This window comes from Mobula hypostoma, chromosome 2 (genome assembly GCF_963921235.1).
Source record: "Mobula hypostoma chromosome 2, sMobHyp1.1, whole genome shotgun sequence".
NCBI lineage: Eukaryota > Metazoa > Chordata > Chondrichthyes > Myliobatiformes > Myliobatidae > Mobula > Mobula hypostoma.
In genome coordinates, this window is record NC_086098.1 from 164211387 (window position 1) to 164227361 (window position 15975).

The window sequence follows — 15975 nt, forward strand, 5'->3', positions numbered from 1 at the left end:
TGCTCCATCACATCTAAAACAATGGAACCCTGGAATACTGAGCTGCCTGTCCTACCCCTCCAGCAATGAAGTCTCACTAATGGCTGCAATATCATAATTAGATTAGATTAGATTAGTTTATGAGGACACACAGTCCTCTTTTATTGTCATTTAGTAATGCATGCATTAAGAAGTGATACAATATTCCTCCGGTATGTTATCAGAAACACAGGACAGACCAAGACTGAAAAACTAAAAAAAACCACATAATTATAACATATAGTTACAACAGTGCAACAATACCATAACTTGATGAAGAACAGGCCGTGACACAGTAAAAAAAGTTCAAAGTCTCTCGAATGTCCCACAGCTCACGCAGACGGGAGAAGGAAGAAAACTCTCCCTGCCTTGCCTGACCACAGTCCAACTCTGAGTCATCTGAAAACTTCGAGCCTCTGACCAGCCCTCCGACACCAAGTACCGAGCACCATCTCTATCCGAACGATTTTTTGGGCTGAAAGATGGCAGATGGAGTTTAATACAGACAAGTGTGAGGTATTGCACGTTGGAAGGACAAACCAAGGTAGAACATATAGGGTTAATGGTAAGGCACTGGGGAGTGCAGTAGAACAGAGGGATCTGAGAATACAGATACAAAATTCCCTAAAAGTGGCGTCACAGGTAGATAGGGTCGTAAAGAGAGCTTTTGGTACATTGGCCTTTATTAATCGAAGTATTGAGTATAAGAGCTGGAATGTTATGATGAGGTTGTATAAGGCATTCGTGAGGCCGAATCTGGAGTATTGTGTTCAGTTTTGGTCACCAAATTACAGGAAGGATATAAATAAGGTTGAAAGAGTGCAGAGAAGGTTTACAAGGATGTTGCCGGGACTTGAGAAACTCAGTTACGGAGAAAGGTTGAATAGGTTAGGACCTTATTCCCTGGAGCGTAGAAGAATGAGGGGAGATTTGATAGAGGTATATAAAATTATGATGGGTATAGATAGAGTGAATGCAAGCAGGCTTTTTCCACTGAGGCAAGGGGAGAAAAAAACCAGAGGACATGGGTTAAGGGTGAGGGGGGAAAAGTTTAAAGGGAATATTAGGGGGGGCTTCTTCACACAGAGTGGTGAGAGTATGGAATGAGCTGCCAGACGAGGTGGTAAATGCGGGTTCTTTTTTAACATTTAAGAATAAATTGGACAGATACATGGATGGGAGGGTGTATGGAGGGATATGGTCCATGTGCAGGTCAGTGGGACTAGGCAGAAAATGGTTCGGCACAGCCAAGAAGGGCCAAAAGGCCTGTTTCTGTGCTGTAGTTTTTCTATGGTTTCTATGGATTCGACATCAACCTTGGTCACCAGCAGCAGGTGAAGCCGGGGATTTTGGGGCCTTCCCTCCAGAAGATTCTCGATCGCCCAGTAACAGTGGCAGCGAACTGGGCATTTCGGAAATTTCTCCAGATGTTCCTCTGTGCTTTCACATCTGTCTCCATCAAATCAGAATTGTCCACGGCCCCTATTTAACAGAAACGATGCATGTGTTTATCCATGGCCTGAGCTGAGCTCATCTGCCTTTACTACAATAATTCTCACATTGAAATATATGCATCTCAGGACACTAGTCACACTACACTCAACCTTTTGATTCCTAACTTTGTCTTGAGGTCTTACCAACATCTGCCTCCACAACCTCACCACTAACTGCCCTGGCACTCTGATTCCCATCACCCTGCAACTCTAGTTTAAATCCCACCGTGCAGCATTAACAAACCTTCCCATCAGGATATTAGTCCCCCTCCAGTTCAGGTGCAAAACTGCCTCTTCTGTACAGGTCCCACATTCCCTGGAAGAGAGCCCAATGATCCAAAAATCTTCTGCCCTCCCTCCAACACCCTTATTAAGCTGTATGTATAATCTTCCAAGTTCTGGCCTCACTAGCACGTGACACGGGTAGCAACCCTGAGGTCACAACTCTGGAGGTCCTGCACTCCCTCGTCACTTGTGTTCTATGGACCACAACCTCTGGCTCTTCCACCCGGGAGGCAACACACCATCCGGGAATCTTGTTCTCACTCACAGAACTTCTTCTCTGTCCCTAACTAACAAATCCCCTATCACCACAGCATGTCTCTTCTCCCCCCTCCTTTCCTCCTGAGACACAGAGGCAGACTCAATGGGCTGTGGTACCCGTACTATTTTCAACAAATTTCAATTCAGCCAACATAAAGTTATCATCCATGGCAATCTCAAACACCTCTTGTTTCTCACAATCCTTCCCTTTGTCCATCAAAATAGGCTGTCATTAACATAATCATCCCTCAAATTGTCTAGTCTAGGTATTTTTGAAAACTTGTTTCCCAGACATTCAGCCTTTTCTTTGTCCATTGTAGCTAAATTTCCATAATCCACTAACACTGGAATCTGGTGATCAGCTCCGATACCATTCATTTTCTATAGCATTCTCCTCGCCACTCTCATGCACTTTCCATTAGACTAAAAACCATAAGGTATAGGAGCAGAATGAGGCTATTTGGCCCATCAAGACTGCTCCACTATTTAATCACAGCTGATCCTTTTTTTCTCTCCTCCTCAACTCCATTTCTTGGCCTCCCCATAACCTTTGATGGCATGTCCAAACAAGAACCTACCAATCTCTGCCTAAAATATACCCAACGACCTGGCCTCCACAACTGCATGTGGCAACAAATTCCACAAATTCACCACCATTTGGCTAGAGAAATTTTTCCGCATCTCTGTTTTAAATGGATTCCCCTCTATCCTGAGGCTGTTCTCTCTTGCCCTAGACTCTCCCATCATGGCAAACATCCTTTCCACATCTACTCTGTCTTGGCATTTCAACATTCGAAAGGTTTCAATGAGATCCCCCCCCCATCCTTCTAAATTCCAACGAGTACAGACCCAGAGCCATCAAATGTTCCTCGTATGATAACCCTTTCATTCCTGCAATCATCCTTGTGAATCTCCTCTGGACCTTCACCAATGCCAGCACATCTCTTCTAAGAAGAGGAGACCAAAACTGTACACAATACTCAAGGTGAGGCCTCACCCGTGCCTTATAAAGCCTCAGCATCACATCCCCGCTCTTGTATTCTAGACCAGGGGTCCCCACCTTTTTGCACTGCGGACCCGCCGACGGTGGGGGGGGGGGGGGCGGGGGCGGGTGGTGGTTAATCATGACCGGAATATAGGTGATAAGTCAACTATAAGTCACTTATCAGTGGCCAATACACTGAATTTCGTTTCTAAAAGGGTTTATCTAACAAATTTAATATTAAACACAGCGCATATTTTCCTCGCATGAATATAATGATAAGTCAATTATCAGGGGGTTCCTTATGTCCAGTCTATTCCGCAATTTAGTTTCCGTTGCATTCATTGCAGAAAACTCCGCTTCGCAGAGATATGAGGTTGGAAATGGAAGCAGCGTTTTCAGTGCTTTCGTGGCTATCTCAGGATATTCAGCCTTGACTTTGATCCAGAATGCCGGCAGACATGTTATGTCAAACATACTTTTCAGCCCGCCATCATTTGCAAGCTCGCGGAGTTGATCTTCTTCCTGCGCTGACATGGATGATTCACCGGGGACATTCACAAATGGATCACGGACCCATTCCTTTGCACGTCTTGGATCATTTGCAGTTAGGAAGTAACGCTCGCATTCTGTCAACAATGAAGATAGGTGATCGCCCACCAGCTGTGAGAAAGACGGTGCAGCCTCAGTCTCCCCCAAAATCCCAGCTAATGTTGGGAACATGTCAAATATGCCCCTGTCCACTCGCCATCCCCACAGTTCCAGTCTGGCTTTGAAAGCAGACACTTTATCTGCCAACCTGAAGACAGTTGTCATTCTCCCCTGAAGTGACAAATTGAGTTCATTGAGCAGGTTGAAGATGTCACACGGATAAGCCAGTTTTGCTATTCACTCCTCGTCACTGAAGTGTGCTGCCAGTGGTGACTTTTTTCCTGAAAGAAATCTCTGTAGCTGCTCTCTTATCTCAAAACTCCTAGCCAGGGCTCTCCCCCTTGATAGCCACCTGACTTCAGTGTGTAAGAGAAGCATTTGTGCTCTGCATCCAATTCCTCGCAAAGCTGCTCAAACAGACGTAAGTTCAGGGCTTTTGCTTTGATGTGATTGATAACTTCAACAATGTCACTCAATACGCTGTAAGTTCAGGTAACATTTTTTGGCTAGCCAGCATTTCCCTGGCATTTGACTGGCATTCAGGAGCTACCTCTCTGACTCGGGTAGTGAAACCAGACTCGTTAAACCGTTCCAACAGCTGTGCTTCGATGTCCTCCGCTATGTCATCAATTGTCCCTGAAACTCTGCTAGCTGAAAGAGAAACCTGTGCCATCTTGTTAGCTGCAGCTTCTCCCAACAGTTCACGGCACATGTCCTTGGCAGCAGGCAGAATCAATTCTTCACCAACGGTGAAGGGCTTCTTAGCCTTAGCATTACGGCTAGACACTAAGTACGACGCTCTCAGAGCAGCAGCATTTGTGGAGGTGGTGACTCTCAGCACTTGCTTCTGTCCCGCTTGCTCATGTTTTTTCCGCTCAGAAAACTCAACAGGTTTGTCTTTAAGTGCAGAGTGCTTGGGCTCAAGGTTCTGAAGCAGTTTTGAGGGCTTCATTGTCTCATTAGACAGCTTGTCTCCACATATCACACACAGGAGGCTTGGAGTGTGCGAGTCACCGGTCGCAATAAAGCCATATTTTATGTACGACTCGTCGTATTTTCTGTTAAAGGAAGCTTTCTTTTATTTTGCAGTCTCAGCCTCAGCTGCCTCTGAGTTATCATCATCGTTGGGCCTTTTATGTCCCCTACCATCTCTTCCAAAGAAACTCTCAAGCAACGTTTGTTTTTTACTCATCGAGTAATTGCAGGTTAATGACCGACTGATGACCTCGTGTGCATTCAAGTTCAACAGTGGGCGCAACTGGGAATGAGGAAAAGTGCAGCTGACTCATACCGTTTCATATCACCAAATCATATTGTTTCCTCGTGGCCTGGTAGCACATACTTTGCCGTCTGGTACTGGTCTGCGGCCTGGTGGTTGAAGACCATTGTTCTAGACCTCTTGAAATTAATGCTAACATTGCATTTGCTTTCCTCACCACCAATTCAACCTGCAAGTTAACCTTCAGGGTGTTCTGCACAAGGACTCCCAGATCCCTTTGCATTTCAGATTTTTGGATTTTCTCCCCGTTCAGAAAATAGTCCCCACATTTATTTCTACAACCAAAGTGCATGACCATGCATTTTCCAACATTCTATTTAATTTGCCACTTTCTTGGCCATTCTCCTAATCTGTCCAAGTCCTTCTGCATTCTACCTGTTTCCCCAATACTACCTGTCCCTCCACCAATCTTCGTATCATCTGCAAACTTGGCAACAAAGCCATCTATTCCATCTTCTAAATCATTTATATAAAAAGAAGTGGTCCCAACACCAACCCCTGCAGAACACCACTAGTCACAGGCAGCCAACCAGAAAAGGATCCTTTTATTCCCACTCGCTGCCTCCTACCAATCAGCCAGTGCTATAACCATGCCACTAACTTTCCTGTAATACCACGGGGTCTTAACTTGGTAAGCAGCCTCATGTGTGGCACCTTGTCAAAGGCCTTCTGAAAGTCCAAATATACAACATCCACTGCATCCCCTTTATCCATCTTGAGGACATGTCATCTCCTCAAAGAACTCTAGCAGGTTCGTCAGGCAGGATTTTCCCTTAAGGAAACAATGCTGACTTTGTCCTTTCTTGTCGTGTGTCACCAAGTACTCCATCACTTCATCCATAACAATTGACTCTAACATCTTCCCAACCATTGAGGTCAGACTAACTTGTCTATAATTTCCTTTCTGCTGCCTTCCTCCTTTCTTGAAGAGTGGAGTGACATTTGCAATTTTCCAGTTCTCTGGCACCATGCCAGAGTCCAATGTTTTTTGAAAGATCATTTCTAATGCCACCACAATCTCTTAACACTACCTCTTTCAGAAACCTAGAGTGCAGTTCTTCTGGTCTGGGTGACTTATTTACTTTCAAGTCTTTCAACTTTTTGAGCACCTTCTCCCTTGTAACTGCACCCACTTCTCTTCCTTCACACACTACAACATCTGGCACACTGCTGGTGTTTTCCACAGTGAAGACCGAGCAAAATACTCATTTAGTTCATCTGCTATCCCCTAGTCCCCCGTTATTATTTCACCTGCCTCATTTTCTAGCGGTCCTATATCCACTCTCATCTCTCTGTTATTTTTTACATACTTGAAGAAGGATTTACTATCCACTTTGATATTATTTGTTAGCTTGCTTTCATATTTCATCTTTTCCTCATTGCTCTCTGTAGGTTTCTAAAATCTTCCCAATCCACTGTCTTCCCACTAATTTTTGCTTTGTTGTATGCCCTCTCTTTTGTTTTGACATTAGCTTTGACTTCCCTTGTCAGCCACAGTTATACTATTTTCCCATTTGAGTATTTCTTCATTTTTGGAATACACGTGTCCTGCACCTTCCTCATTTTTCTCAGAAACACACGCCATTGCTGCTCTGCTGACATCCCTACCAGCAGCTCCTTCCAATTTACTTTGGCCAACTCCTGTCTCATACCACTGTAATTTCCCTTACTCCACTGAAATACTGCTACATCAGACCTTACTTTCTCCTTATCAAATTTCAAGTTTAACAAAATCATATTGTGATCACTGGTTCCTTTTATCTTAAGCTCCCTAATCGCCTCCGGTTCATTACATAACTAGCTGATCCCCTAGTAGTGACAAACTGCTCTGAAAAGCTATCTCTTAGGCATTCAACAAATTCACTCTCTTGACATCCATTACCAACCGAATTTTCATAATCTACCTGCATGTTAAAATCTCCCATGACTATCATAACATTGCCCTTTTCACACATCTTTTCTATTTCCTGCTGTAACCTGTGGTCCATCTCCCAGCCACTGTTGAGAGGCCTGTATATAACTGCCATCTGGGTCCTTTTACCCTTGCTGTTCCTTAACTCAAACCACAAGGATTCAACATCTCCCGATCCTATGTCACATCTTTCTACTGATTTGATGCCATTCTTCACCAGTAGAGCCATACCACCTCCTCTGCCTACCTTCCTATCCCTCTGATATAACATGTAACCTTGGACATTCCGCTCCCAACTACAATCGTCCTTCAGCTACGATTCAGTGATGGCCACAACATCATACCTGGCAATCTGTAATATTGCAACAAGATCATCCACCTTGTTTCTTATACTTTGCACACTGAGATACAGCACCCTCCCAATTGATGAGCAAAGTCCCCTCCAAGTCACCCTTTTAGCATTCCTCATAACTCACCTTGCTATTGCTCCTTTTTTTCCCTGAAAATTTAGCAAGCCTCTTCTGTTAACCTACGTCTCCAGTCTCTGCTGGCCTCTGTACATTCCTGTGTCCGCCAAGGAACACATTTCTTACCAACTCACCTAGACACCAAAGGAATGGCCTGATGGGTTGCCCCACACAAATCAGAAATTATACTCTCATAGTCGTCTTCCGTGGTACCACCTAGACAATTCATCAAATGACTTATCACACTCATCAGAACATTTTCTCCAGTTTGCCCTCTTAAAACACCATTTAGTACCAGAACTCAAATTCTGACAGTGAACTTTGTTCCCTAAAATAAACAGGACTGGGAAATGATCACTCCCAGTACAATCAGCCATTTCATGCCAGCTACTAAGTCAAGCAAGTGGAGCAGAGATAAGAGTGAAGTCCTGACAAGAGACCCCACCTTTAGCAGTGTCCACCCTTGTCTTTCTTCCATCATTCAAACAAACCAAATCATGTTCTTCCAGAAATTCCTCTACTGTGGCCCCATTAGCATCTGTAATCTTACTGCCACACTAACTACTATCTGCATTAAAGTCACCACGAAAAAACAATTTTACCAGAATAGGTTCCCACCATTCTCCCCAAACTTTCCACAGACAGTTCCCAACCTGGATTATAAAAGTTCACAATTTTGATCCCTCCCTGTGGATATAATAATTCAATAATTACACATTCAGTATTCTCTGGAGAAGCAGAATAAACCCTCCTTCACAAAGGTGGCACAGCCTCCCATTACAGCTGTACATCTATCATATCTCACAATCTCATAACCCAGAATCTGAAATGAAAGATCTCATCACAACCAAGTAACACTCAAACCTGAAACATATGCTTTAAGTTCTTGAATTGCTGGAACTCAGCAGACCAAGCAGCATCTATGGAAAAGAGTAATCAATCAGTCGACATTTCAGGCCCAGATCCTTCATCAGGACCGGACAGAAACAGAAGTCCGAGTAAGAAGGTAGGGCGAGGGGAGGACAAAGTACAAGGTGGGTAGGTAAGAGGTGAAACCGGGAGAGGTGAAGTAAAGAGCTGGTTGAAGAGATAAAGGGTTGGAGATGGGTGAATCTGATAGGAGAGGACCAAAAGTCTTATAAGAAAGGGAAGAGGGGGAGCACCAGAGGGAGGTGATGGGCAGGTGAGCAGATGTGGTGAGACAGGCAAACAGGAATGGGGAATGGTGAAGTGGGGGGTTGGTAATTACCTGAAGTTCAAGAAATCAATGTTCATGCCATCAGGTTGAAGGCTACCCAGACGGAATATAATGTGTTTCAATCTGAGTGTGGCCTCATCAGGGCCGTGGAGGAGGCCATGGACTGACATGTTGGAATAGGAATGGGAATAGGATTGAAGTCGGTGTCTACTGAGAAATCCCACTTTTTCTGGCCTATGGCTCAGCAAAGCTGTCTCCCAATCTATGTCGGGTCTCACCGATACAAAGGAGGCCACACTGGGAGCACCAAACACAGTAGATAACCCCAACAGACTCACAGGTGAAGTGTTGCCTCACCTGGTAGGACTGTTCGGGGCCCTGAATGGTAGTGAGGGAGGAGCTGTAGGAGCAGATTTGGCACTTGTCCCGTTTGCAAGGATAAGTACCAGGAGGGAGATCAGTGGGAAGGGACAAGTGAATAAAGGAGTGCTCCCTATAAAGTGTGGGGGGAGGGGGTGAAGGGAAAGATGTGTTTAGTGGTGGGATCCTATTGGAGATAGCGGAAGTTCCAGAGAATTATGTGCTGGGTGCAGAGGCTAGTGAGGTGGTAGGTGAGGACAAGAGGAACCCTATCCCTGGTGGAGAGGCGGGAGGATGGGGTGAGGGGAGTGTTGATAGCAGAGGAAGGGAAGCCCTATTCTTTGAAAAAGGAGGCCATCTCAGGATTTGTGGAATGAAAAGTCTCATTCTGAGAGCAGATGCAGCGGGAATAGAGGAAGTGAGATAAGGGGATGGCATTTTTACAGGTGACAGGGTGGGAAGAGGTACAGTCCAGGTAGCTGTGAAAATCAGTGGGTTTATAAAAGATATCAATAGATAGGTTGCCTCCAGAGATGGGACAGAGAAATTGAGAAAGAGGAGGGAGGTGTCAGAAATGGACCAGGTAAATTTGAGCGCGGAATGTGAGTTGGAGGCAAAGTTGATGAAGTCGATGAGCTCAGCATGGGTGCAGAATGCAGCACCAATGCAGTTGTCGATGAAGTGTAAGAAGAATTGGGGAGCGATACTGGTGTAGGCTTGGAACAGGGAATGAGCAGTATAGTGGACAAAAAAGCAGGCATAGCTGGGACCCGTGCAAGTACCCATTCCTGTCTGTTGGCTAACAGACTTCTCACGTTCCACTAAAGAACTGTAAGTTGAGTGGAAAAGATCAATGTGTAGCACCCTGTGTACAATCACTGTCCACCACCAGCCCGTTCCCTCCACTACCAATCCCCAAATCTACTCTCCGAATTTCTTCATGTACCTGTTCTGCAGTAATTCCCACTAATCCCACTGCATCCACCACTGTTCAGTCTATCAGATTTCTTTCCCACCTGTACTGTTCCATGAACCACAGCACATAAAAACACAAGAATTTTTGTTAATCGATGCCTTACTAGAAGCCTCATATCCCACACTTCACACCAGCACAACCTCACCTCCTGGTCTTCCTCCATTTGCATCCCTGTTTTAACCCAATTCCCATCAGATGGAGAGGAATTAAATCTTCAGTATAAAAATATTATTCACTATCTTCGCCTTCTGAATTCCCAAGACATTTGTAAAGCTGCACTTTGAGCACCCCCACAATTGCAGCGTCTTGCCTTAGTACCAACTTCACAATTCCCATATTCATGTTCACCACAATGTTTTGCACATCGCAATTTCCCCTGCAAGGATCAGCAACATGACCCATCCTGAGTCCCAACATCCCCCCACCCCCAAATTGGGTTCAGGTGCAACCCGCCATTTTGATCAGCTGATACCTCCCCCAGAAAAGATCCTAATGATCCAGGAACCTGAAGCCCTGACCCCTGCACCAGCTTCTCAGCTACGCATTAAACTGCAAAATCATCCTGTTTCCATCTTCACTGGTGCGCGGCACAGGCAGTAATCCAGATATTACTACCTGGGAGGTCCTGCTTCTCAGCTTTCTACCTGGACCTCTAAATTCTCTTTTCAGAACCTCTTTGCTTTTCCTTCCTATGTCATTGTACCTATATGTACCAAGACTCTCCCACCCCCTCCAAAATGTTGTGGACACGATCTGAGACAACCCTGACCCTGGCACCTGGGAGACAACATACCATCCAGGTGTCCCATTCACGTCCACAGAATCTCCTGTCTGTTCCCCTCACTATTTAGTCCCCTATCACTACCACTCCCCTCTTCTTCCTCTTTTCCTTTTGCACCACAGATTACGCTCAGTGCCAGTAACCTGGTCTCTGTGGCATTCCTCTGGGAGATCCTCCCCCACAACAGTATCCAAAACAGTATACTTATTTTTGAGGGGAATGGCCACAGGGGTGCTCTGTGCTAACTGCCTATTCACATTTCTATTCCTCCTGACAGTCACCCAGCTACTTGCATCCTGCAGCTTAGGTAAAAGCAAAAGAGAGGGCACACAACAAAGCAAAAATTAGCAGGAGGACAGAGGTTTGGGAAGCTTTTAAAAAAAACTACAGAGAGCAACTAAAAGAATCATTAGAAGGGAAAAAATGAAATATGAAAGCAAGCTAGAAAACAATATCAAAGTGGATAGTAAAAGCTTTTTCAAGTATGTAAAAAATAAAAGAGAGATGAGAGTGGATATAGGACCACTAGAAAATGAGGTGGGAGATGGACAAGGAGATGGCAGGTGAACTAAATGAGTATTTTACATCAGCCTTCACTGTGGAAGACGCTAGCAGTGTGGCAGATGTTGAAGGGTGTGAGGGAAGAGAAGTGAGTGCAGTTACTATTACAAGGGAGAAGGTGCTCAAAAAGCTGAAAGACTTAAGAGTACATAAGACACCGAACCAGATGAACTGCACCCCAGGGTTCTGAAAGAGGTAGCGGTAGAGATTGTGGAGGCATTAGTAATGAACTTTGAAAAATCATTGGATTCTGTCATAGCGCCAGAGGACTGGAAAATCGAAAAAGTCACTCTTTAAGAAAAGAGGAAGGCAGCACTGTGATCTTCTGGTACAAGACCATAAGTCATAGGAGCAGAATGAGGCCATTTGGCCCATCGAGTCTGCTCCACCATCCAATCATGGCTACACATCAAAGTTGCTGGTGAACGCAGCAGGCCAGGCAGCATCTCTAGGAAGAGGTACAGTCGACGTTTCAGGCCGAGGCCCTTCGTCAGGACTAACTGAAGGAAGAGCTAGTAAGAGATTTGAAAGTGGGAGGGGGAGGGGGAGATCCAAAATGATAGGAGAAGACAGGAGGGGGAGGGATGGAGCCAAGATTGGCAAAAGGGATATGAGAGGATCATGGGACAGGAGGCCCAGGGAGAAGGAAAAGGGGGAGGGGGGAAAAACCCAGAGGATGGGTAAGGGGTATAGTCAGAGGGGCAGAGGGAGAAAAAGGAGAGAGAAAGAGAAAGAATGCGTGTATATAAATAAATAAATAAATAAATAAATAACGGATGGGGTATGAGGGGAAGGTAGGGCATTAGCAGAAGTTAGAGGAGTCAATGTTCATGGATATAAGGTGTTGTTCCTCCAACCTGAGTGTGGCTTCATCTTTACAGTAGAGGAGGCCGTGGATAGACATATCAGACTGGGAATGGGATGTGGAATTAAAATGTGTGGCCACTGAGAGATCCTGCTTTCTCTGGCGGACAGAGCGTAGGTGTTCAGCAAAATGATCTCCCAGTCTGCGTCGAGTCTCGCCAATATATAGAAGGCCACATCGGGAGCACCGGACACAGTATATCACCCCAGCCGACTCACAGGTGAAGTGTCGCCTCACCTGGAAGGACTGTCTGGGGCCCTGAATGGTGGTAAGGGAGGAAGTGTAAGGGCATGTGTAGCACTTGTTCCGCTTACAGGGCTATGTACCAGGAGGGAGATCAGTGGGGAGGGATTGGGGGGGACGAATGGACAAGGGAGTCGCGTAGGGAGTGATCCCTGCGGAAAGCCGGGGGGAGGGAGGGAAAGATGTGCTTAGTGGTGGGATCCCGTTGGAGGTGGCGGAAGTTACGGAGAATAATATGTTGGACCCGGAGGCTGGTGGGGTGGTAGGTGAGGACCAGGGAAACCCTATTCCTAGTGGGGTGGCAGGAGGATGGAGTGAGAGCAGATATGCATGAAATGGGGGAGATGCTTTTGAGAGCAGAGTTGATGGTGGAGGAAGGGAAGCCCCTTTCTTTAAAAAAGGAGGACATCTCCCTCGTCCTGGAATGAAAAGTCTCATCCTGAGAGCAGATGCGGCGGAGACGGAGGAATTGCGAGAAAGGGATGGCATTTTTTCAAGAGACAGAGTGAGAAGAGGAATTATTCCGCTAATGCCCCACCTCCCCCTCGTACACCATCTGTTATTTATTGATATACACACATTCTTTCTCTCTCTCTCCTTTTTCTCCCTCTGTCCCTCTGACTATACCCCTTGCCCATCCTCTGGGTTTTTTCCCCCCTCCCTCTTTTCCTTTTCCCTGGGCCTCCTGTCCCATGATCCTCTCATATCCCTTTTGCCAATCACCTGTCCAGCTCTTGGCTCCATCCCTCCCCCTCCTGTCTTCTCCTATCATTTTGGATCTCCCCCTCCCCCTCCCACATTCAAATCTCTTACTAACCCTTCCTTCAGTTAGTCCTGATGAAGGATCTCGGCCCAAAACGTCGACTGTACCTCTTCCTAGAGATGCTACCTGGCCTGCTGCGTTCACCAGCAACTTTGATGTGTTGCTTGAATTTCCAGCACCTGCAGAATTCCTCGTGTTTACGCTTTTAAATCCAATCATGGCTGATCCTTTTTCTCTCCTCCTCAGCCCCACTCCACGGCCTTCTCCCTGTAACCTTTGATGCCATGTCCAATCAAGAACCTATCAATCTCTGCCTTAAATATACCCAACAACCTGGCCTCCACAGCTGCACGTGGTAACAAATTCCACAAATTCACCACCCTCTGGCTGAAGAAATTTTTCCATATCTCTGTTTTAAATTGACTCCCCTCTATCCTGAGGCTGTTCTCTCTTGTCCTAGACTCCCCCACCATGGGAAACATCCTTTCCACATCCACTCTGGGCATTTCAATATTTGAAAGGTTTCAATGAATTCCCCCCATCCTTCTAGATTTCAGCAAGTGCAGACCCAGAGCTATCAATGTTCCTCGTACAATAATCCTTCCATTTCCAGACTCATCCATGTGAACCGCCTCTGGACCTTCACAAGTGCCAGTACATCTCTTCTAAGATGAGGAGCCCAAAACTGTTCACTATACTCAAAGTGAGGCCTCACCAGTGCCTTATAAAGTCATTGTTTTCTTTGTTTTGTGTCTGTCTCCAGCACAATTGGCAACAGGAACACCAATACCCTCACACAAAAAAAAACAAATCACACGATCAGTAACAGGAAAGAATGAATGAAAACACAGAATGTAAAACACAAAATCGAAAGAATCCATATTCAGTTCAGCTCAGTGCTCATTTTCCGATTCAAAGTCGCCCACAATAGCAACAGAAAAAGGAGCGACCAGGAATCAGAGTCCAATCCACAAACCGCAGACCCAGAACTTTGGCAGCATCATCGGACAGCATTGAGGGAGAGAGTCGTATTCCCTCAGGAGCAGCGAGCGGAGAATCATACACAGACAGCTTCTGCCAATGGCAACAAGTGAGAGACTGCTAAACAACACTAAACACTCGCTCACTTTCCACACTCACCTCAATATTTTCAATCTTCCTCCCTGCTTTATTTGGCAAGAAATGTAGTTAATCTTAGGCTCACACCTGATCTTTAAGCCTCTTGACTTTGGGGCCGCTTGGCTCATGTAACCCTCTGGAAGACAGCAAAGTGCCAGATTGCTCAATCGGCCCAAAAACACACCATCAAACTGTCGATCGCAGGTTCCTGCAGTATTAGACTCACATCGGAAAGAAAAAGAAGTGAAAGAAACAGTTTTGTGGACCTTCTGAAGAACGTCGTCCGTGGTAGTGTCGTTCGTTGGTTCCACCATTGGGCGATGCTGGCAGCACTCACCAGAGCACCCATCTCACACAAGAAGTGTCGCACTGAAAGGGTGTCTGTAATGAACAGTAGACTAGCCACGGTATTCACAGACCTCTGATGACCCGGTGCACTGGTGAAGCTGCATAACGGTCATCACCTCTTGGCGTTTGTGCCAAAGTGTTCATGGTGAAAACATAGACCCAGCATTATCTGGTTTGGAGCCACGAGCGTGAGTCTGCTGGAGGCTCTGCTGACAGGGCTTATTGATTTTTTATTATATATTTATTTATTTGGCCTGTGCATCTGCGCGTGTGTGTCCGTGAGTGTGTGATGTTGGTGGGACGATGTCTTTTTCATGCCTTTACAAGGCGCAGAGCGAGAGAGAGAGAGAGACTGTGTGGTGCGCAACTCCTCAACAGACATTTAGCAGTTTTTTCCCCTTTATTTTACGAGGTCGAGTTGCGATCTCGACACTCAACCGGGCACGGATGGAAAACGTACTCGGGAGCAGCCCCGACTGGGTTTGAACCTGGGAAACTCCGTTTCAGAGTCCGGCGCTGATGTCATTGTGCCACCAGCTTACTGAGACAAGGAAAGGAGGAGGAACGATGCGCCTCTGCCTGTCTGAGTGTAGACTATCGGCCATTTTAGCAGACTCCCTATAGTTGGCATTAATGAAGGTTATATGAACTCGATTAGGCACTTGCAGCATGAAAAGTACTTTAAAAATAAAACATGGATAGTGATTTCCCAGGAGAGACATCATGTGGTTAACTAGTTCTGAAGCCCTAGTGTCAGCCAGGCTGGGAAAGGAGAGCAACTGTTTGGCATGCTCACACTCAGACAGCCCAAAGGAGTTTTCAGCGTTTATATATTTATCATATACAGGTGGGTCTGGGTCCTCCAGTAGGTTCACCACTCTGGCTGCGACTTAGTGGAATGACTTAATGATGCTACAACATAGAAAAACTAGGTATTATCCATGGTGATTTCTCACTGCACAGACTGGGCTTCTCCCTGCGCAAACCATGCGGGAACATGCTGCTACCTGTGTAAACCATGCGGGAACATGCTGCTCCCCACGCAAACCATGCGGGAACATGCTGCTCCCTGCGCAAACCATGCGGGAACATGCTGCTCCCTGCGCAAACCATGCGGGAACATGCGGCTCCCCACGCAAACCATGCGGGAACATGCTGCTCCCCGCGCAAACCATGCGGGAACATGCTGCTCCCTGCGCAAACCATGCGGGAACATGCTGCTCCCCGTGTAAACCATGCGGGAACATGCTGCTCCCCGTGTAAACCATGTGGGAACATGCGACTCCCCACACAAACCATGCGGGAACATGCCGTTCCCTGCGCAAACCATGTGGGAACATGCTGCTCCCCACGCAAACCATGCGGGAACATGCCGCTCCCCACGCAAACCATGCGGGAACATGCCGCTCCCCACGC